The sequence below is a fragment of the Rousettus aegyptiacus genome, unplaced genomic scaffold, assembly GCF_014176215.1.
Source record: "Rousettus aegyptiacus isolate mRouAeg1 unplaced genomic scaffold, mRouAeg1.p scaffold_m13_p_9, whole genome shotgun sequence".
Taxonomy (NCBI): domain Eukaryota; kingdom Metazoa; phylum Chordata; class Mammalia; order Chiroptera; family Pteropodidae; genus Rousettus; species Rousettus aegyptiacus.
The window spans coordinates 26,412,645-26,425,743 of record NW_023416312.1 but is presented as its reverse complement, the minus strand read 5'-3'; the positions used below and the strand labels follow the sequence as shown (position 1 = coordinate 26,425,743).

General features: G+C 34.8%; 1 pseudogene; it reads left to right on the top strand.

Annotated features, from left to right (window-relative positions):
* Positions 1–872: 872 nt before the first annotated feature.
* Positions 873–991, top strand: LOC118607938 (annotated as a pseudogene).
* The last annotated feature ends 12,108 nt before the right edge of the window (positions 992–13,099 follow it).

Here is a 13,099-nt window from a genome sequence, read left to right as displayed (position 1 = left end):
GCAAGGAGAGTTATTTTACATTCCCGACACTGTACACTATTAGGAAGACAATCACATGTCTTTTAGTTTAAAAATAATAAAAAATATTTAGTTTTAAATGGCTTAGGTATAAAAGAAATATCACTAAAATAGTAAAATGAAGGATAACTGTGATAGGAAAATTTTGAAGGCAGGAAGATCAACCAGGAGGTTGTAACAGTAGCCCAAGTGAGCAATTATGACTTTAATTGAGGTAGTATCATTGATGGTAGAAAGAAAGGATAAATATGAAAGACATTAAAGATGAGAAATCAATGGTAGTCCATCACTGATAGTGTCAGTAGGTGTGAAAAGAAGTGAAGTGTCGTATTTTCTTTCTTGAGTGGCAAATTGAGAAGGAGTACGTGTTATCTCTATAGAAAACACAGGAACCAGACAGTCTGCATTATTAATTCTTATTTCCTGTGTTGATCCTAATTTCCCCATCAAGTTATAAACTTATGAGGGCAGAGATGCTTAATTTGTATTTTTTTTTACCAATGTTTGCTCCAAATCCTGAACTAAGATATGCAGACAAACCTCTCTTTTTGGCTCAAGCATTTGCTCAACAGGAATTTCTGTGTGCTCCATCCTTTGCTAGGTATTGTATAAGGAGTGGGATTAACAGAATAATTATATTTGTGAAATCAGGTACAACAAGTGCTGCTGTGAGAAATCTTGGTACTTCAGAAGCATGAGGTAGTGAAAAAGGAGACAAAACTAAGACTGGTATATCTGGGAAAGTCACAGAGGCTTGCCCAGCAAGGAAGGCTAGACACAAATCCATTGTCCTAAAGTTGTAACATGTTCAGGCATTCTAACCTTGGAGACAAAGTTTTAAAATTGGTAAAGGAGTCTACAGCCATACTACCCTGAAAAAGCTCAATCTTGTCTGATCTCAGAAGGTAAGCAGGGTCGGGCCTGGTTAGTACTTATATGGGAGACCACCTAGGAAGACCAGGTGCCATAGGCATAAAAAATTAAAAAATAAGGGATGTTAAATTGACAAGGTCCATGCAATCTGTGAGGTCAACCAAGGGTTGCCTCACTTAAAACATAAAAAAAAATAAAAATAAAAATAAAATTAGTAAAGGAAGCACCTAAAATGGCATAGATGATAGAGGCTTTGTTTATGACCACATCAAAGTTGGAATGGAAACAGGGAGCAAACAGCAGGCAAAGTTGCCTGGGATTTGGATGAACAGAAGCACTACAACTAGGGAGAGAAATATTAAATCTGTAATTGTAGAAGATAGGAGGGAACTAAGACATGAGGCTGCCAAGTCCAAGTAGTTGAGTGAGACAGAGACTGAGGCAGTGGCAGCTGGCAATTTCAGATGCCTCTTAAAGAGGTTATGTTCACAACCAAATTTTCGCGGTGACACACTTGCTCGCTCTGAGCATCAGCTCCAGGTTGGGTGCTTGGGGGGCACCAAGGACTTACAGGGAGACACTGAGTTGTCAGAGCAAGGGACAGAGGCAAGGCTTTCTCCCAGGCAGAAGTGCCAGTGGTATTTATTTTTCCTCTGTTGAGTCTTTTCCTTCCCAGTGTGCAGATCCAGAGCCACCATAGCTGAGACGTCATCAAACTGGATAAAAGAGGTCACTCTACCCAGAGAATTCCCTGAAACTCTGTCTCCCCCAACTGACGGCCCCAACCAAGCCACATCCAGTTGTATCCTAGGTGACTTTAGTGCTCTTTACTGAGCCAACCCCAAGAGCCACATTGGTGGCAGCTGGCCTTTGTGTCTGGTATGGTTTCTTGAGGCAACTATAAGCACAGCATACATGGATTGCTTGCTGAATCGAAACAGGTGGTCTTGGAAGGGCACAGGCTGGAACTAAACTTGGCCTGCAGCTGAATCCCTCTCATGACTACCACTGGACATCTACTACACAAAGCCACACTAATAAGCCCAGAAGACTTAATAGCTTTGCTTAATACATATAAACAGATACACAAAGGCAGCCAAAATGGAAAGACAAAGAAGCAGAAACCATATGAGAGAATAGAAAAGAGATTCAGGAATAAATGAGTCAAGTAATCAAAACACTGGTTATAAAGATGTTCAATGAACTTAGGTGATATGTAGATGGATTCTGTGAAAACATTAACAAAGAGATAAAAATATATAAAAATGGAAATGTAAATTATAAAGGGGAACCAGTCAGAAATGAAGAACACATTATCTAAGATGAAGAGTGTATTAGAGGGAATCAACAGAGTGGATAAAGAAGAGGATTGAACCACCGATATAGAGGGCAGGGAAGCCAAGGACACTCTATCAGAATGGCATGAAAAAAGAGACCAAGAGTATAATAATAATCTAAGGAGCCTATGGGACACAATTAAATGTAAAAATATCCGTGTTATAGGGGCACTTGAAGGAAAACAAAAAGTTGAAGAGCTACTTGAAGAAATAATGATGGAAAACTTCCCTAACCTGGTGAAGGAACTAGGCATACAATCCTTGGAAGCTCAGAGAGTCCCCAAAAAGATGAACCCAAAGAGACCCACACCAAAACATGTTATAATTAAATTTCAAATTTAAATAAAAAGAGATATTCTTAAAAGCAGCAAGAGAAAAGCACTTAGTTACCTACATGGGAGAACCCATAAAACTAGTAGTTGATTTCTCAAAAGAAACTTTGCATGACAGAAGGGCTTAGCACAAAATATTCAAAGTGGTGAAAACCTAGAATCTACAACCAAAAATACTTTATTCAGCAAAGCTATCACTTAGAGTTGAAGGACAGATAAAGAGCTTCCCAGACAACAATAAGCTAAAGAATTCAACAACACCAAGCCAGTATTATAGGAAATGTTGGAGGGGCTTCCTCAAGTAGAAAAAAAGTGTTTCAAAAGCATTAATAAAGAATGGTAATAACTATATTTTTTAACAAGTATCTCAAATGGAAAATAATTAAGTGCTCAAACCAAAAGATAAGGTTACTAAATGGATAAGAAAATAAGACCCCTACATAAGATGCCTAAAAGAGACTAACTTTAGATTAAAACATACACATTAAAAGGAAGGAGATAGAAAAAAAAATATTGCCTTGATGGACTTGGAGGGTATCGTACTGAATGAATTTGATAAAGACGAATATCACAAGATTTCACATACATGTGAAAAACAAACAAACAACAACAACAAAAAAATGGAAACAAGCTCATAGATACAGAGAATATTTTGAGGGCACTAGATGAGAGAGGGGTTGGGGAGAAAGTGAAAAAGGTCAAAGGGATTAAAAAGTACAAATAGATAGTTACAAAATATACATGGAGATATAAAGTGTAGCATAAGGAAAATAGTTAATAATGTAATAAATATGTAGAGGGGGAAGAGGAGTACTAGATTTCGTGGGTTGATCATCTTGTGAGTTATATAGATCTCTAATCACTATGCTGTACAACTGAAACTATTACATTATTTTATGCCAAATATAATTGAAAAAAAAAACTCATTGAATTGTGCAATGTATATATAAGCAACTAATTGTCTATTATATTTCAATAAAGCTGGGAAAAAAAGACATAGTAAATTAGTAAGGTCCTTGGGTAAGTCCAGGTTGGAAGTCTGATGATGGGAATGAGTTGGCTATAAGTTAATAACATCATTTCAGAACAGTGTCCATTCAAAGGCAGACCTTAGGTAGCGGTATAGAATATAGGTAATGCAATCCATAAATTTCAGAGAAAAGTGGGACAAGAATTTAACAGGACCTTAACCCAGTTAAATGGTTGTTGTTGTTGTTTTTAATCACATATACTTTGCTTTTAGCAATATGCTCGGCACAGAGTAAAATTTAATAATTTTTGTATTGAACTACTAGATATAAATTACATGTGATGATTTTCTTTTGAAATTCAGGAAGTATCCACCATAATTGATTTTATCTACCCCTAATTCCTCTTAGGCTATTCAAGGGTATGATGACAACTGTTCAGTCTCAGACCAAAATGATAATGATGATGGGAAAGAGAAAAAAAACAGAAATGGTTGTTAGAGGCCTCTTTCTTAGTGTTCACAGCTATAAAGAGAAATCTATTGACAGCTAACAAAGGACTTCATGCTTCATTGGAAAATCATAAAAAACAATTACCAGGTCTTTGGCACAAATTTTTCAAAAGGAGCTTCAAAGCATCTTTCATAGAATTGCTAAGACAGACATAAAACTGGAAACACATTGTCTGCTTTTTTTTTTCTTTTTTCTTTTGCCTTTACACTTGGATTTTGACAGTAAGACTCCAAAAGGCTATGTAAAGTGAGGGAGAATTGAGGCATGGGTGTAAATTAGGGATCAAATTTTCCTAGGACTCATCGAAAGATAGAAACTTAGAATTAGTGCCCTCCCAATAAAAAGATGAACAGTCAATAAACTGAGCTACTATGATAAGTAATGCTTGATGAAGGCGAGAATATTTAACACGAACATGGGACAGGATTAACAGAGGTAAGGACCTCACTATAGACATGAATTTATAGGAAATCCCCATGTTCCGTGTTCAGTGAGTAAAACAACCTCCATGCAACAGATTGAATATGTTGTTTCCTCATAGGTTAGATTCATAGGATTGGGCAAAATCAATAGAAACTTGGATCAGGTGCCTGAGATGTTTCAATTTTTCTTTCAATCAATAACTATATTTCAAGTGTGGACTTATGGTTAACATAAAAATACATGTTTTGGTAAATAAGTTTTGCAATAAAAATTCAAATTTAAATATCTACTAACTATTCCTTGTGCATATATCAGCTGGAATTTAGTTTTTAATCATAGTCAATGAGAGCCCATGTGAATAATCCATACTTGTGGATTAATGAGAAGGTTAATTTCAGGTTAATCAGATAGAGTGAGGGAGATGAACAAGGTTTCTCAGCAGAGAACTCAGCAAAATCCCAGAAATCTGAAGGAAAAAAAAGCAGTGAAACATGGACAGGTAGTTACCTGATTTTCCTTCCAACTTGTGCAGGCCAAAGTGTTTAACTTCTGGGGCCCCGAGCCATCTTTAAATGAAGACGAGAGTTCTTTCTCAGGCACTAGAGATAAAATGTGGCATCTGTTACTGGAGGCAAGACAATAAATCTCATTATAAAATAATTCAAAGTATCCATCAAATAAAATTCCCAACAACTCCCAACCTTTCATGGTCTTTGAATCTTGGGGTAGTTGAATAATTAAATACCCATTTGGAATAGGAAAAGGTACATCTAATACAGATTTTGGCTTTTCTTCCCCAGGGCTAAAAAAAATGCTCTTCTGCTAAACAAAATACTCATCATGTTTTGGTGTCTGAAATTACACAAGTTAGCTTAGCAGCCCAAGTCAGCTATAAGACCAATGGGGGCTAACATGGAAACATTGTCCACCATAAAGTAAGCTACAATTAGACAACACTATACTAGAGAGTAGTCTATTATGTCTCAAGGTTCCAAATACTTGTTTTATAACTTTGAATCTTGTCAACAAGGCTGCTTGTACATTTATACTCATTTCATTCTGAGAACAGATGCTTAGAATGAGAATGTACCAATGACATACAGGCCACTGAACTTGACACCCAGTAAGTGACCAAAGAAGTAATTCAATAGAGTATGATGTATAAAATTATTTTTTTTGCAGGAACCCAAAATGAGTATCCTGGATATCAATAATATTTGGTGGTGCTCCCTTCTATCCTATAAAGTACAGCTCAAAAGATGAGTTGGTCTGCAGTTTTCCTTTATCTGCTGGGTATATACTAATGTATAACTAATGGAGATGTGAATATCGGTTGGCTGCTGAGTAAATTAGCATGTGTGGCTTTGCAATTAGATTTTAACACGCATAAAAATTAAAAGATAGATTATTGGATACAAAATCTGTGGTGCATATATACAATCGAATATCACTCAACCATAAGAAGAGATAAAATGTTGTCATTTGTGACAACATGGATGGACCTCAAGATAATCATGCCAAGCAAAATAAGCCAGACAGAAAATGTTGAAAATCACATGATATCACTTATATGTGGGATATAAACCTAAAAGCAACAAATGAACAGGACAAACAAACAGAAACTCATAGACATGATAACTAGTGTTTATCAGAGGATAGGAGAGAGGGGGTAAGGGACAAGTAGATGGGGTAAAAGAGGTCAAATATGAGTTGACAAAAGAAATATATGGGAAGTGAACACACAGTGAAAATATATATTTGCTTTACTGTTAAAGTGTACAGCTGAAATTTATTGGTTTCGTCAACCAATGACACCATCATAAACAAACAAATAAACAAACAAACAAATATCTGAGGGGCAAAATAAAATAAAAATAAATAAAAGTCATCGTCTCTATTGAGTTTAAAAAAAATAAAATAAGAAATCATCCTCATCGCTAGCCTCAGTCTAAAGAATAAAATGAGCTCAGAAAACTTTTAAAGTTTACTCTCTCATTTTCATGTTATTATATTTTAACTCCTTCTCGTTTTAAATACACCAAAGCCAGTCTTTTTTACTGTCTTAACATTCTATAATTGTATCATGCTTATCAATTTCTTTGCTCACAATCGTGTTTTGTATCTTACATGTCCCTTCTGCATTATTATTGAGGCATTCTTTTTCATTTTTTCAGCAATGTTCTGTAAATAGTAAACTCTCCTGGTTCTTATAGCTCTAATGCCTTTATCTGATATAGAATTTTAAATGTAAAAAACATTTTCACTCAACACTTTGGAAATACAATTCTTCTGTCATAATTAACCAAAAGTTTGCTGCCTATCTTTCTAGGTAAGCTCTCTTTTCTCCTGGACTGCTTTAAATTTTTTGTTTTTGTCTCTGTTATCCTATATATGTATTACAATGTGTCTAGATGTTAATTCTTTAAAATTCTTCCTGGAACTCAGCATGCAATTCCCCGCCCCCACCCCCGGCTTTATTGAAATACAATAGACAATTAGTTGCTTGTACTTACATTGTACAATTCAATGAGGGTTTTTTTCAATTATAGTTGGCATAAAATAATATACTAGTTTCACTTATAAAACATAGTGATTAGAGATCTATATAACTCACAAGATGACCACCCCACTAAATCTAGTACCCCTCTTCCCCCTACATATTTATTACAACATTAACTATTTTCCTTATGGTACACTTTATGTCTTCATGTCTATTTTGTAACTATCCATTTATACTTCTTAATCCCTTTGACCTTTTTCACCTTCCCCTCAACCCCTCTTCCATCTGGTAACCCTCAAAATGTTCTCTGTGTCTACGAGTTTGTTTTCATTTTTGTTGTTGTTGTTTGTTTTTTCTTTAGATTCCACACGTATGTGAAATCTTGTGATATTTGTCTTTCTCTTTCTGACGAACTTCATTCAGTACAATACTCTCTAAGCCAATCAAGGCAATATCTTTTTCTACTCACTTCCTTTTAATGTGTGTGTTTTAATCTAAAGTTAGTCTCTTAAGCAACATATGTAGGGGTCTTATTTCCTTATCCATTCAGTAACCCTATCTTTTGGTTTGAACACTTAATTATTTTCCATTTGAGGTACTTGTTGATACAATGTAGTTATTACCATTCTTTATTCATGTTTTTTTCCCCTTTAAACAAGTCTTTATAAACCTGGGGGATATATACAAATAAAGAATCTCTTTTTTTGAAACTCAGACAGATCATTTTCATTAGAATCTGACATCCCGATTGAAGAGGTATCTTTTATGTTGATGGTGTATTTGCATGTCTTCATTTCCAGAAGTAAGGCAGCGTAGTATAGCTAACCTTGGAATCATGTACCACCAATGAGCTATGTAATCCTGCACAAGATATTCATTTTTTGGCCTCAGTTTAACTTGATAAATGAAAATGTAAACTGTAAAATGCAAGGCTTAACTAGATCATTTCTAAGACCTCTTTGGTTATTACATTATATATTCAACACTGTATCTCCCCAGATTTATAACATCACTGAGATCTACATATTTATTTGTTCATCCATCCATCCATCTAGGAAATATTTATTGTGACTTACTACATACCAGTAAGAACTTGGGATGCATTGGTGAATAAGATCAACAAGGTTCCTGATTGTAAAGCTTACATAGTATTAGGGTAGCCAGATAATAAACAATAAATTTCAGAAATAGTAGACAATGCATTAATGTCTGTGTGTACACACAGTGGCCACAGACATTTTTACTCCAAGATCTCTTTGTGGTTTGCTTGATGCCATTATAAAGTGCTTGGGAAATTTGCTACAAACATTTCCTAAGGAACTGAGAATCAGCCCATTAATATTATCTTCTGCAGTAAATGGTAAAGATATAAGCATCAAAGCAATAGTTGTGCAACATGATTTACTCAGACAAAGTAAGTCCCCAAGCAAAATACCTTTCATTTTAATCTAAGGTAGACTGTATCTATTCTCATGCTATTGGTTCTTTCCCCTTTGCTTTTTGCTTATATTGTTTTCTCTATTTTTAAAATGAAACAAGCATTATTTTCTTTCTGTATACTTTTAAAACTTTTTAATTCTAGAGCAAAACATCTATAAAAAGTCAACAAACATAAATGTCCTATTAATGACTAACTGTAAAGCATAGTACCTCATTCCTACAATCACTACAAATCAAGTAACAAAACATTGTCAGCACACAGAAGTGTTTCCACTCCTGTGTTTTCCTTCCTGATCCCAATTATTCCAACTCTGCTCCCCATTTAGGCAAACCATTAGCCTAAACTCTGTGGAATTCATTTAGGTTATATATTCTGTCTTATTTCTTTTAGTCATTATTCAGAAAATCAAAACATGCATACTTCACTTATCAAGTTTCGAGTTACATATACCTTTATACCTTTGTGTCCTCCAAGACAATATTCTCTAGATTGACAGGTACCTACTTTTGGCACATTGAAGATATAAGACATAATTCCACTGTAACATGGGTTTTATTGTTGATGTGACATCGCCTGTCAGTCAATAGTTTCCTCTTTAAAGGTAATCAGTCTTTTATCTCTAGTTGCCTTTAGGATTTTCATTGTACTATGCGTAGATATAAATATTTTAAAATAATCTGCTTCTGCTTTGTTGGGATTGTTGAATATGTGGATTATGACCGCATTCTGGATAATTTTTCAAACCAGTTTTCCAATTAATCAACACTCTTTAGATCTGTGTTTTCCATTGAGTTTTTTTTATGGTGACATAGGTTAATGAAATCCAGTCTGTTTTCACTGTACATTTTAACAGTAATACATTTAACACATTTAACATTTTAACACATTGTGTGTTCACCTCCCATAATTAATTAGATTTCTATCAGCACATATTTGACCCCTTTTACCCCATCTAACACCACACTCTCCAAGAGAACCTACCCTCTAGTAACCACTAGTCAATTGTCCGTGTCCATGAGTCTCTTTTTGTTTGTTCTGTTCATTTGTTGCTTTTAGGTTTATATCCCACATATAAGTGATATCATGTGATTTTCAACTTTTTCTGTCTGGTTTATTTTGCTTAGCATGATTATCTCAAGGTCCACCCATAATGTCACAAATGACAGTATTTTATCTCTTCTTATGACTGAATAATATTCCATTGTATATATGTACCATTGCTTCTTTATGCACTCATCTCTTGTAGGACACCAGTTGCTTCCATGTCCTGGCCACCATGAATAATGCTGCTATGAACATCAGTATGTAAATACCTTTTTTGGATATGGGTTTTCAAGTCTTTGGGGTAAATACCCAGTAGAGGGATTGCTGGATCATATGGTAGACCAATTCTTAGTTTTTGAGGAACCTCTGTATTGTTTTCCATAGTGGCTGTACCAAGTGGCAGTCCCACCAGCAGTGTATGAGGGTTCCTCTTTTCTCTGTATCCTATCCAACACTTATTATTATTCATCCTGTTGATAACAGCTATTCTAACAGGTGTGACATGATACCTCATTGTGGTTTTGATTTGCATTTCCCTTAGAGCTACTGAGATTGAGCATCTTTGCAAACGTATGTTAGAAATTTGTATGTCTTCTTGGGAGAAGTGTCTGTTCAGGTCCTCTGCCCATTTTTTTAATTGGATTTTTGTTATTAGTGTTGTTATTGACTTGTATGAGTTCTTTGTATATTTTGGATATTAGGCCCTTATTGGAGGCATTGCTTGCAGATATATTTTTCCATTGGATGGCTGAATCTTTCCCTCATTGATGGTTCTTTGGCTATGCAGAAGCTTTATAGTTTGATTTAGTCCCATTCCTTTATTTTTGGTTTTACTTCCCGTACCTTCGAGGTCAAATTCATAAAATCCTTTTTTAACCCAAGGTCCATAGTTTAATTCCCATGTTTTATTCTATGAAATTTATTCTTTTACTCTTATAAGCATGTCCTTAATTCATCTTGAGTTAATTTTGGTGTGTGGTGTTAGACAACAGTCTAGTTTCATTCTTCTGCAGGTGGCTTTCCAGTTTTCACAGCATTATTTATTGAACAGACTTTCTCTTCTCCACTGTATGTATTGGTTCTTTTGTCAAAAAATATTTGCCATTCTAAACATGAGCTTACATCCAGAATCTGGATTCTCTTCCACTGATCTTTGCATCTGTTTTTCTGCCAGTACTTTGCCATTTTGATTATTGTCGTTTGTAGTATAATTTAAAGTTGGGCAGAATGATGAGTGATGCCTAAGCCTTGTTTTTGTTTTGTTTTGTTTTGTTGTTTTTTAGGATGGCTTTGGAAATTCTGGGTCTTTTGTGCTTCCATATGTATCTGATGATTTTTTGTTCTATTTCTTTAAGAAAGACCAATAAGATTTTGTTGGGAATTGTATTAAGTCTGTATAATGCTTTAGGTAATAAGGACATTTTAACTTTGTTGATTCTTCCAACCAAGAACAGGGTATATTTTTTCCATTTTCTTGTATCTTCTTCAATTTCTTTTAATAGGGTCATATAGTTTTCATTATACAGGTCCTTTACATGTTTCATTAGATTTATTACTAGGTATTTCATTTTTTTTCTTGCAATTGCAAAAGGAATTATTATTTCCACTTTTTTTCTGACACTTCATTATTAGAGAATAGGAATGTTATGGACTTTTTAACATTGATTTTGTATCCAGAAACTTTATTGTATTTGCTTATTGTTTCTAGTAGTGTTCTTGTGGAGTCTTTAGGCTTTTCTATATAAATAATCATGTCATCTGCAAATAGTGGCAGTTTAACTTCTTTTTTTCCTCTTTGGATGCCTTTTACATATTTCTTTTGATTGATTGCACTCACTAGGACCACTAATGTGATATTGAATAAGAGTGGCGATATTGGAGAGCCTTGCCCTGTTTCTGATCTTAGAAGGAAGGCTTTTAGTTTATCATCATTAAATATAATGGTGAAGGGTTTGCACTATATGTCCTTTATTATGTTAAGGTACTTTTCTTCATTACCAATTTCATTAAGTGTGTTAATCATAAATAGATGTTGTATCTTGCAGAAGGCATTTTCTGCATCTATTGATATGATCATATGATTTTATTTTTTAATTTGTTTTGTGGTGTATCACATTAATTGATTTGCATATGTTGAACCATCCATGTGCCCCTGGGATGAAGCTCAGTTGATCGTGGTGTATAATCTTTTTAGTATGTTGTAGTATTCAGTTTGCTAATATCTTATTTAGGATTTTTGCATCTCTGTTCATGAGAGATATCGGTCTGTAGTTTCCTTTTTTGGATTACCTTTAACAGGTTTCTATGTCAGGGTAATTTTGGCCTCATAAAATACATTGGGAAGTATTGCCTCGTCTGACTTTTTTGGAACAGTTTGAGAATAGGTAATAAATTTTCTTTGAATATTTGATAGAATTCACTGGTGAAGCCATCTGGTCCTGGACTTTTACTTTTGGTTAAATTTTTGATGATTGTTTCAGTTTCCATACTGCTGATCATTCTGTTTAGATTTTCAAATTCTTAATTCAGGCTAGAAAGCTTGTATCTTTCCAAGTACTGGTCCATTTCTTTTAGGTTATTAAATTTAGTGTTATATACGTTTTCATAGTATTCTTGTATGAACCTTTTTTATTTCAGTGGTGTCTGTCAAAATTTATCTTCTTCGATTCCTGATTTTGTTTATTTGTGTCCTTTCTCTTTTTTCTTTAGTGAGTCTAGCCAGGCATTGTCAATTTTATTAACCTTCTGAAAGAACCAGCTCTTTGTTGCATTTTTTCTATGGTTTTTCTTTTTGTCGTTGTTTTCAATTTCATTTATTTCTGCTCTATTTTTGATTAAATCTTTCTTTCTGCTGACTTTAGGCTTCAGTTGTTCTTCCTTTTCTAGTTTTTTTTTAAATATGAAATGTTAGGTTGTTTATTTGATCTTGTTTTTGTTTTAGGAGGTGTCCCGGCCCGCGGGACAGTCAACGGAGGTCCTAGGACTGAAGGAGAAGGGGAACAAGAGGCGCAAAGAATGGAGACAAGACAGGCTTTCTGATCAAGTCTCGTTTATTGTAAGTAGGGGGTTACATATATAGGGGCAGGTTTAAGGGAGGGAACATGTAGCTTTAGGCGAGAGTTACCTAATCACAAGACGTCTTAACTTCTTAACTTTCTTTATCTATCTAGGTAACATGAGCAAAGCGCTAGCTGTTTTGAAAGGATTATACTATTGTCTCCAGTTCCTGGAACCTCAGTCCCCCGGGCAATGTCAGGAAGGACATATATCTTTACAGGTCTGAGTCGTTCCTATATTCAGGCGAGGGGCTTCCTCTGACTTTGGGCAGCCTGGCTCCCATCGAGGAGGTTGGCCTGTAATGATAAGAACTTTCCTCTTATGACCACCACTTTTGCCATGTCCCAAAATTTTGATATGTTGTACTATCATTATCATTCATTTCTATGTATCTCTTGATCTTCCTTTTTATTTCTTCTGTGACCCAGGTATTCTTCAGTAGCATGTTGTTTAATCTTCATGTATTTGTGGTTCTTCCTACTTTCAATTCACACTTCATCTCCAGCTTTAAAGAATATGATCAGAGAATATGGTTGGTATGATTTAAATCCTATTATATTTGTTGAGGCTATCTCTGTGACTCTGTATGTGGT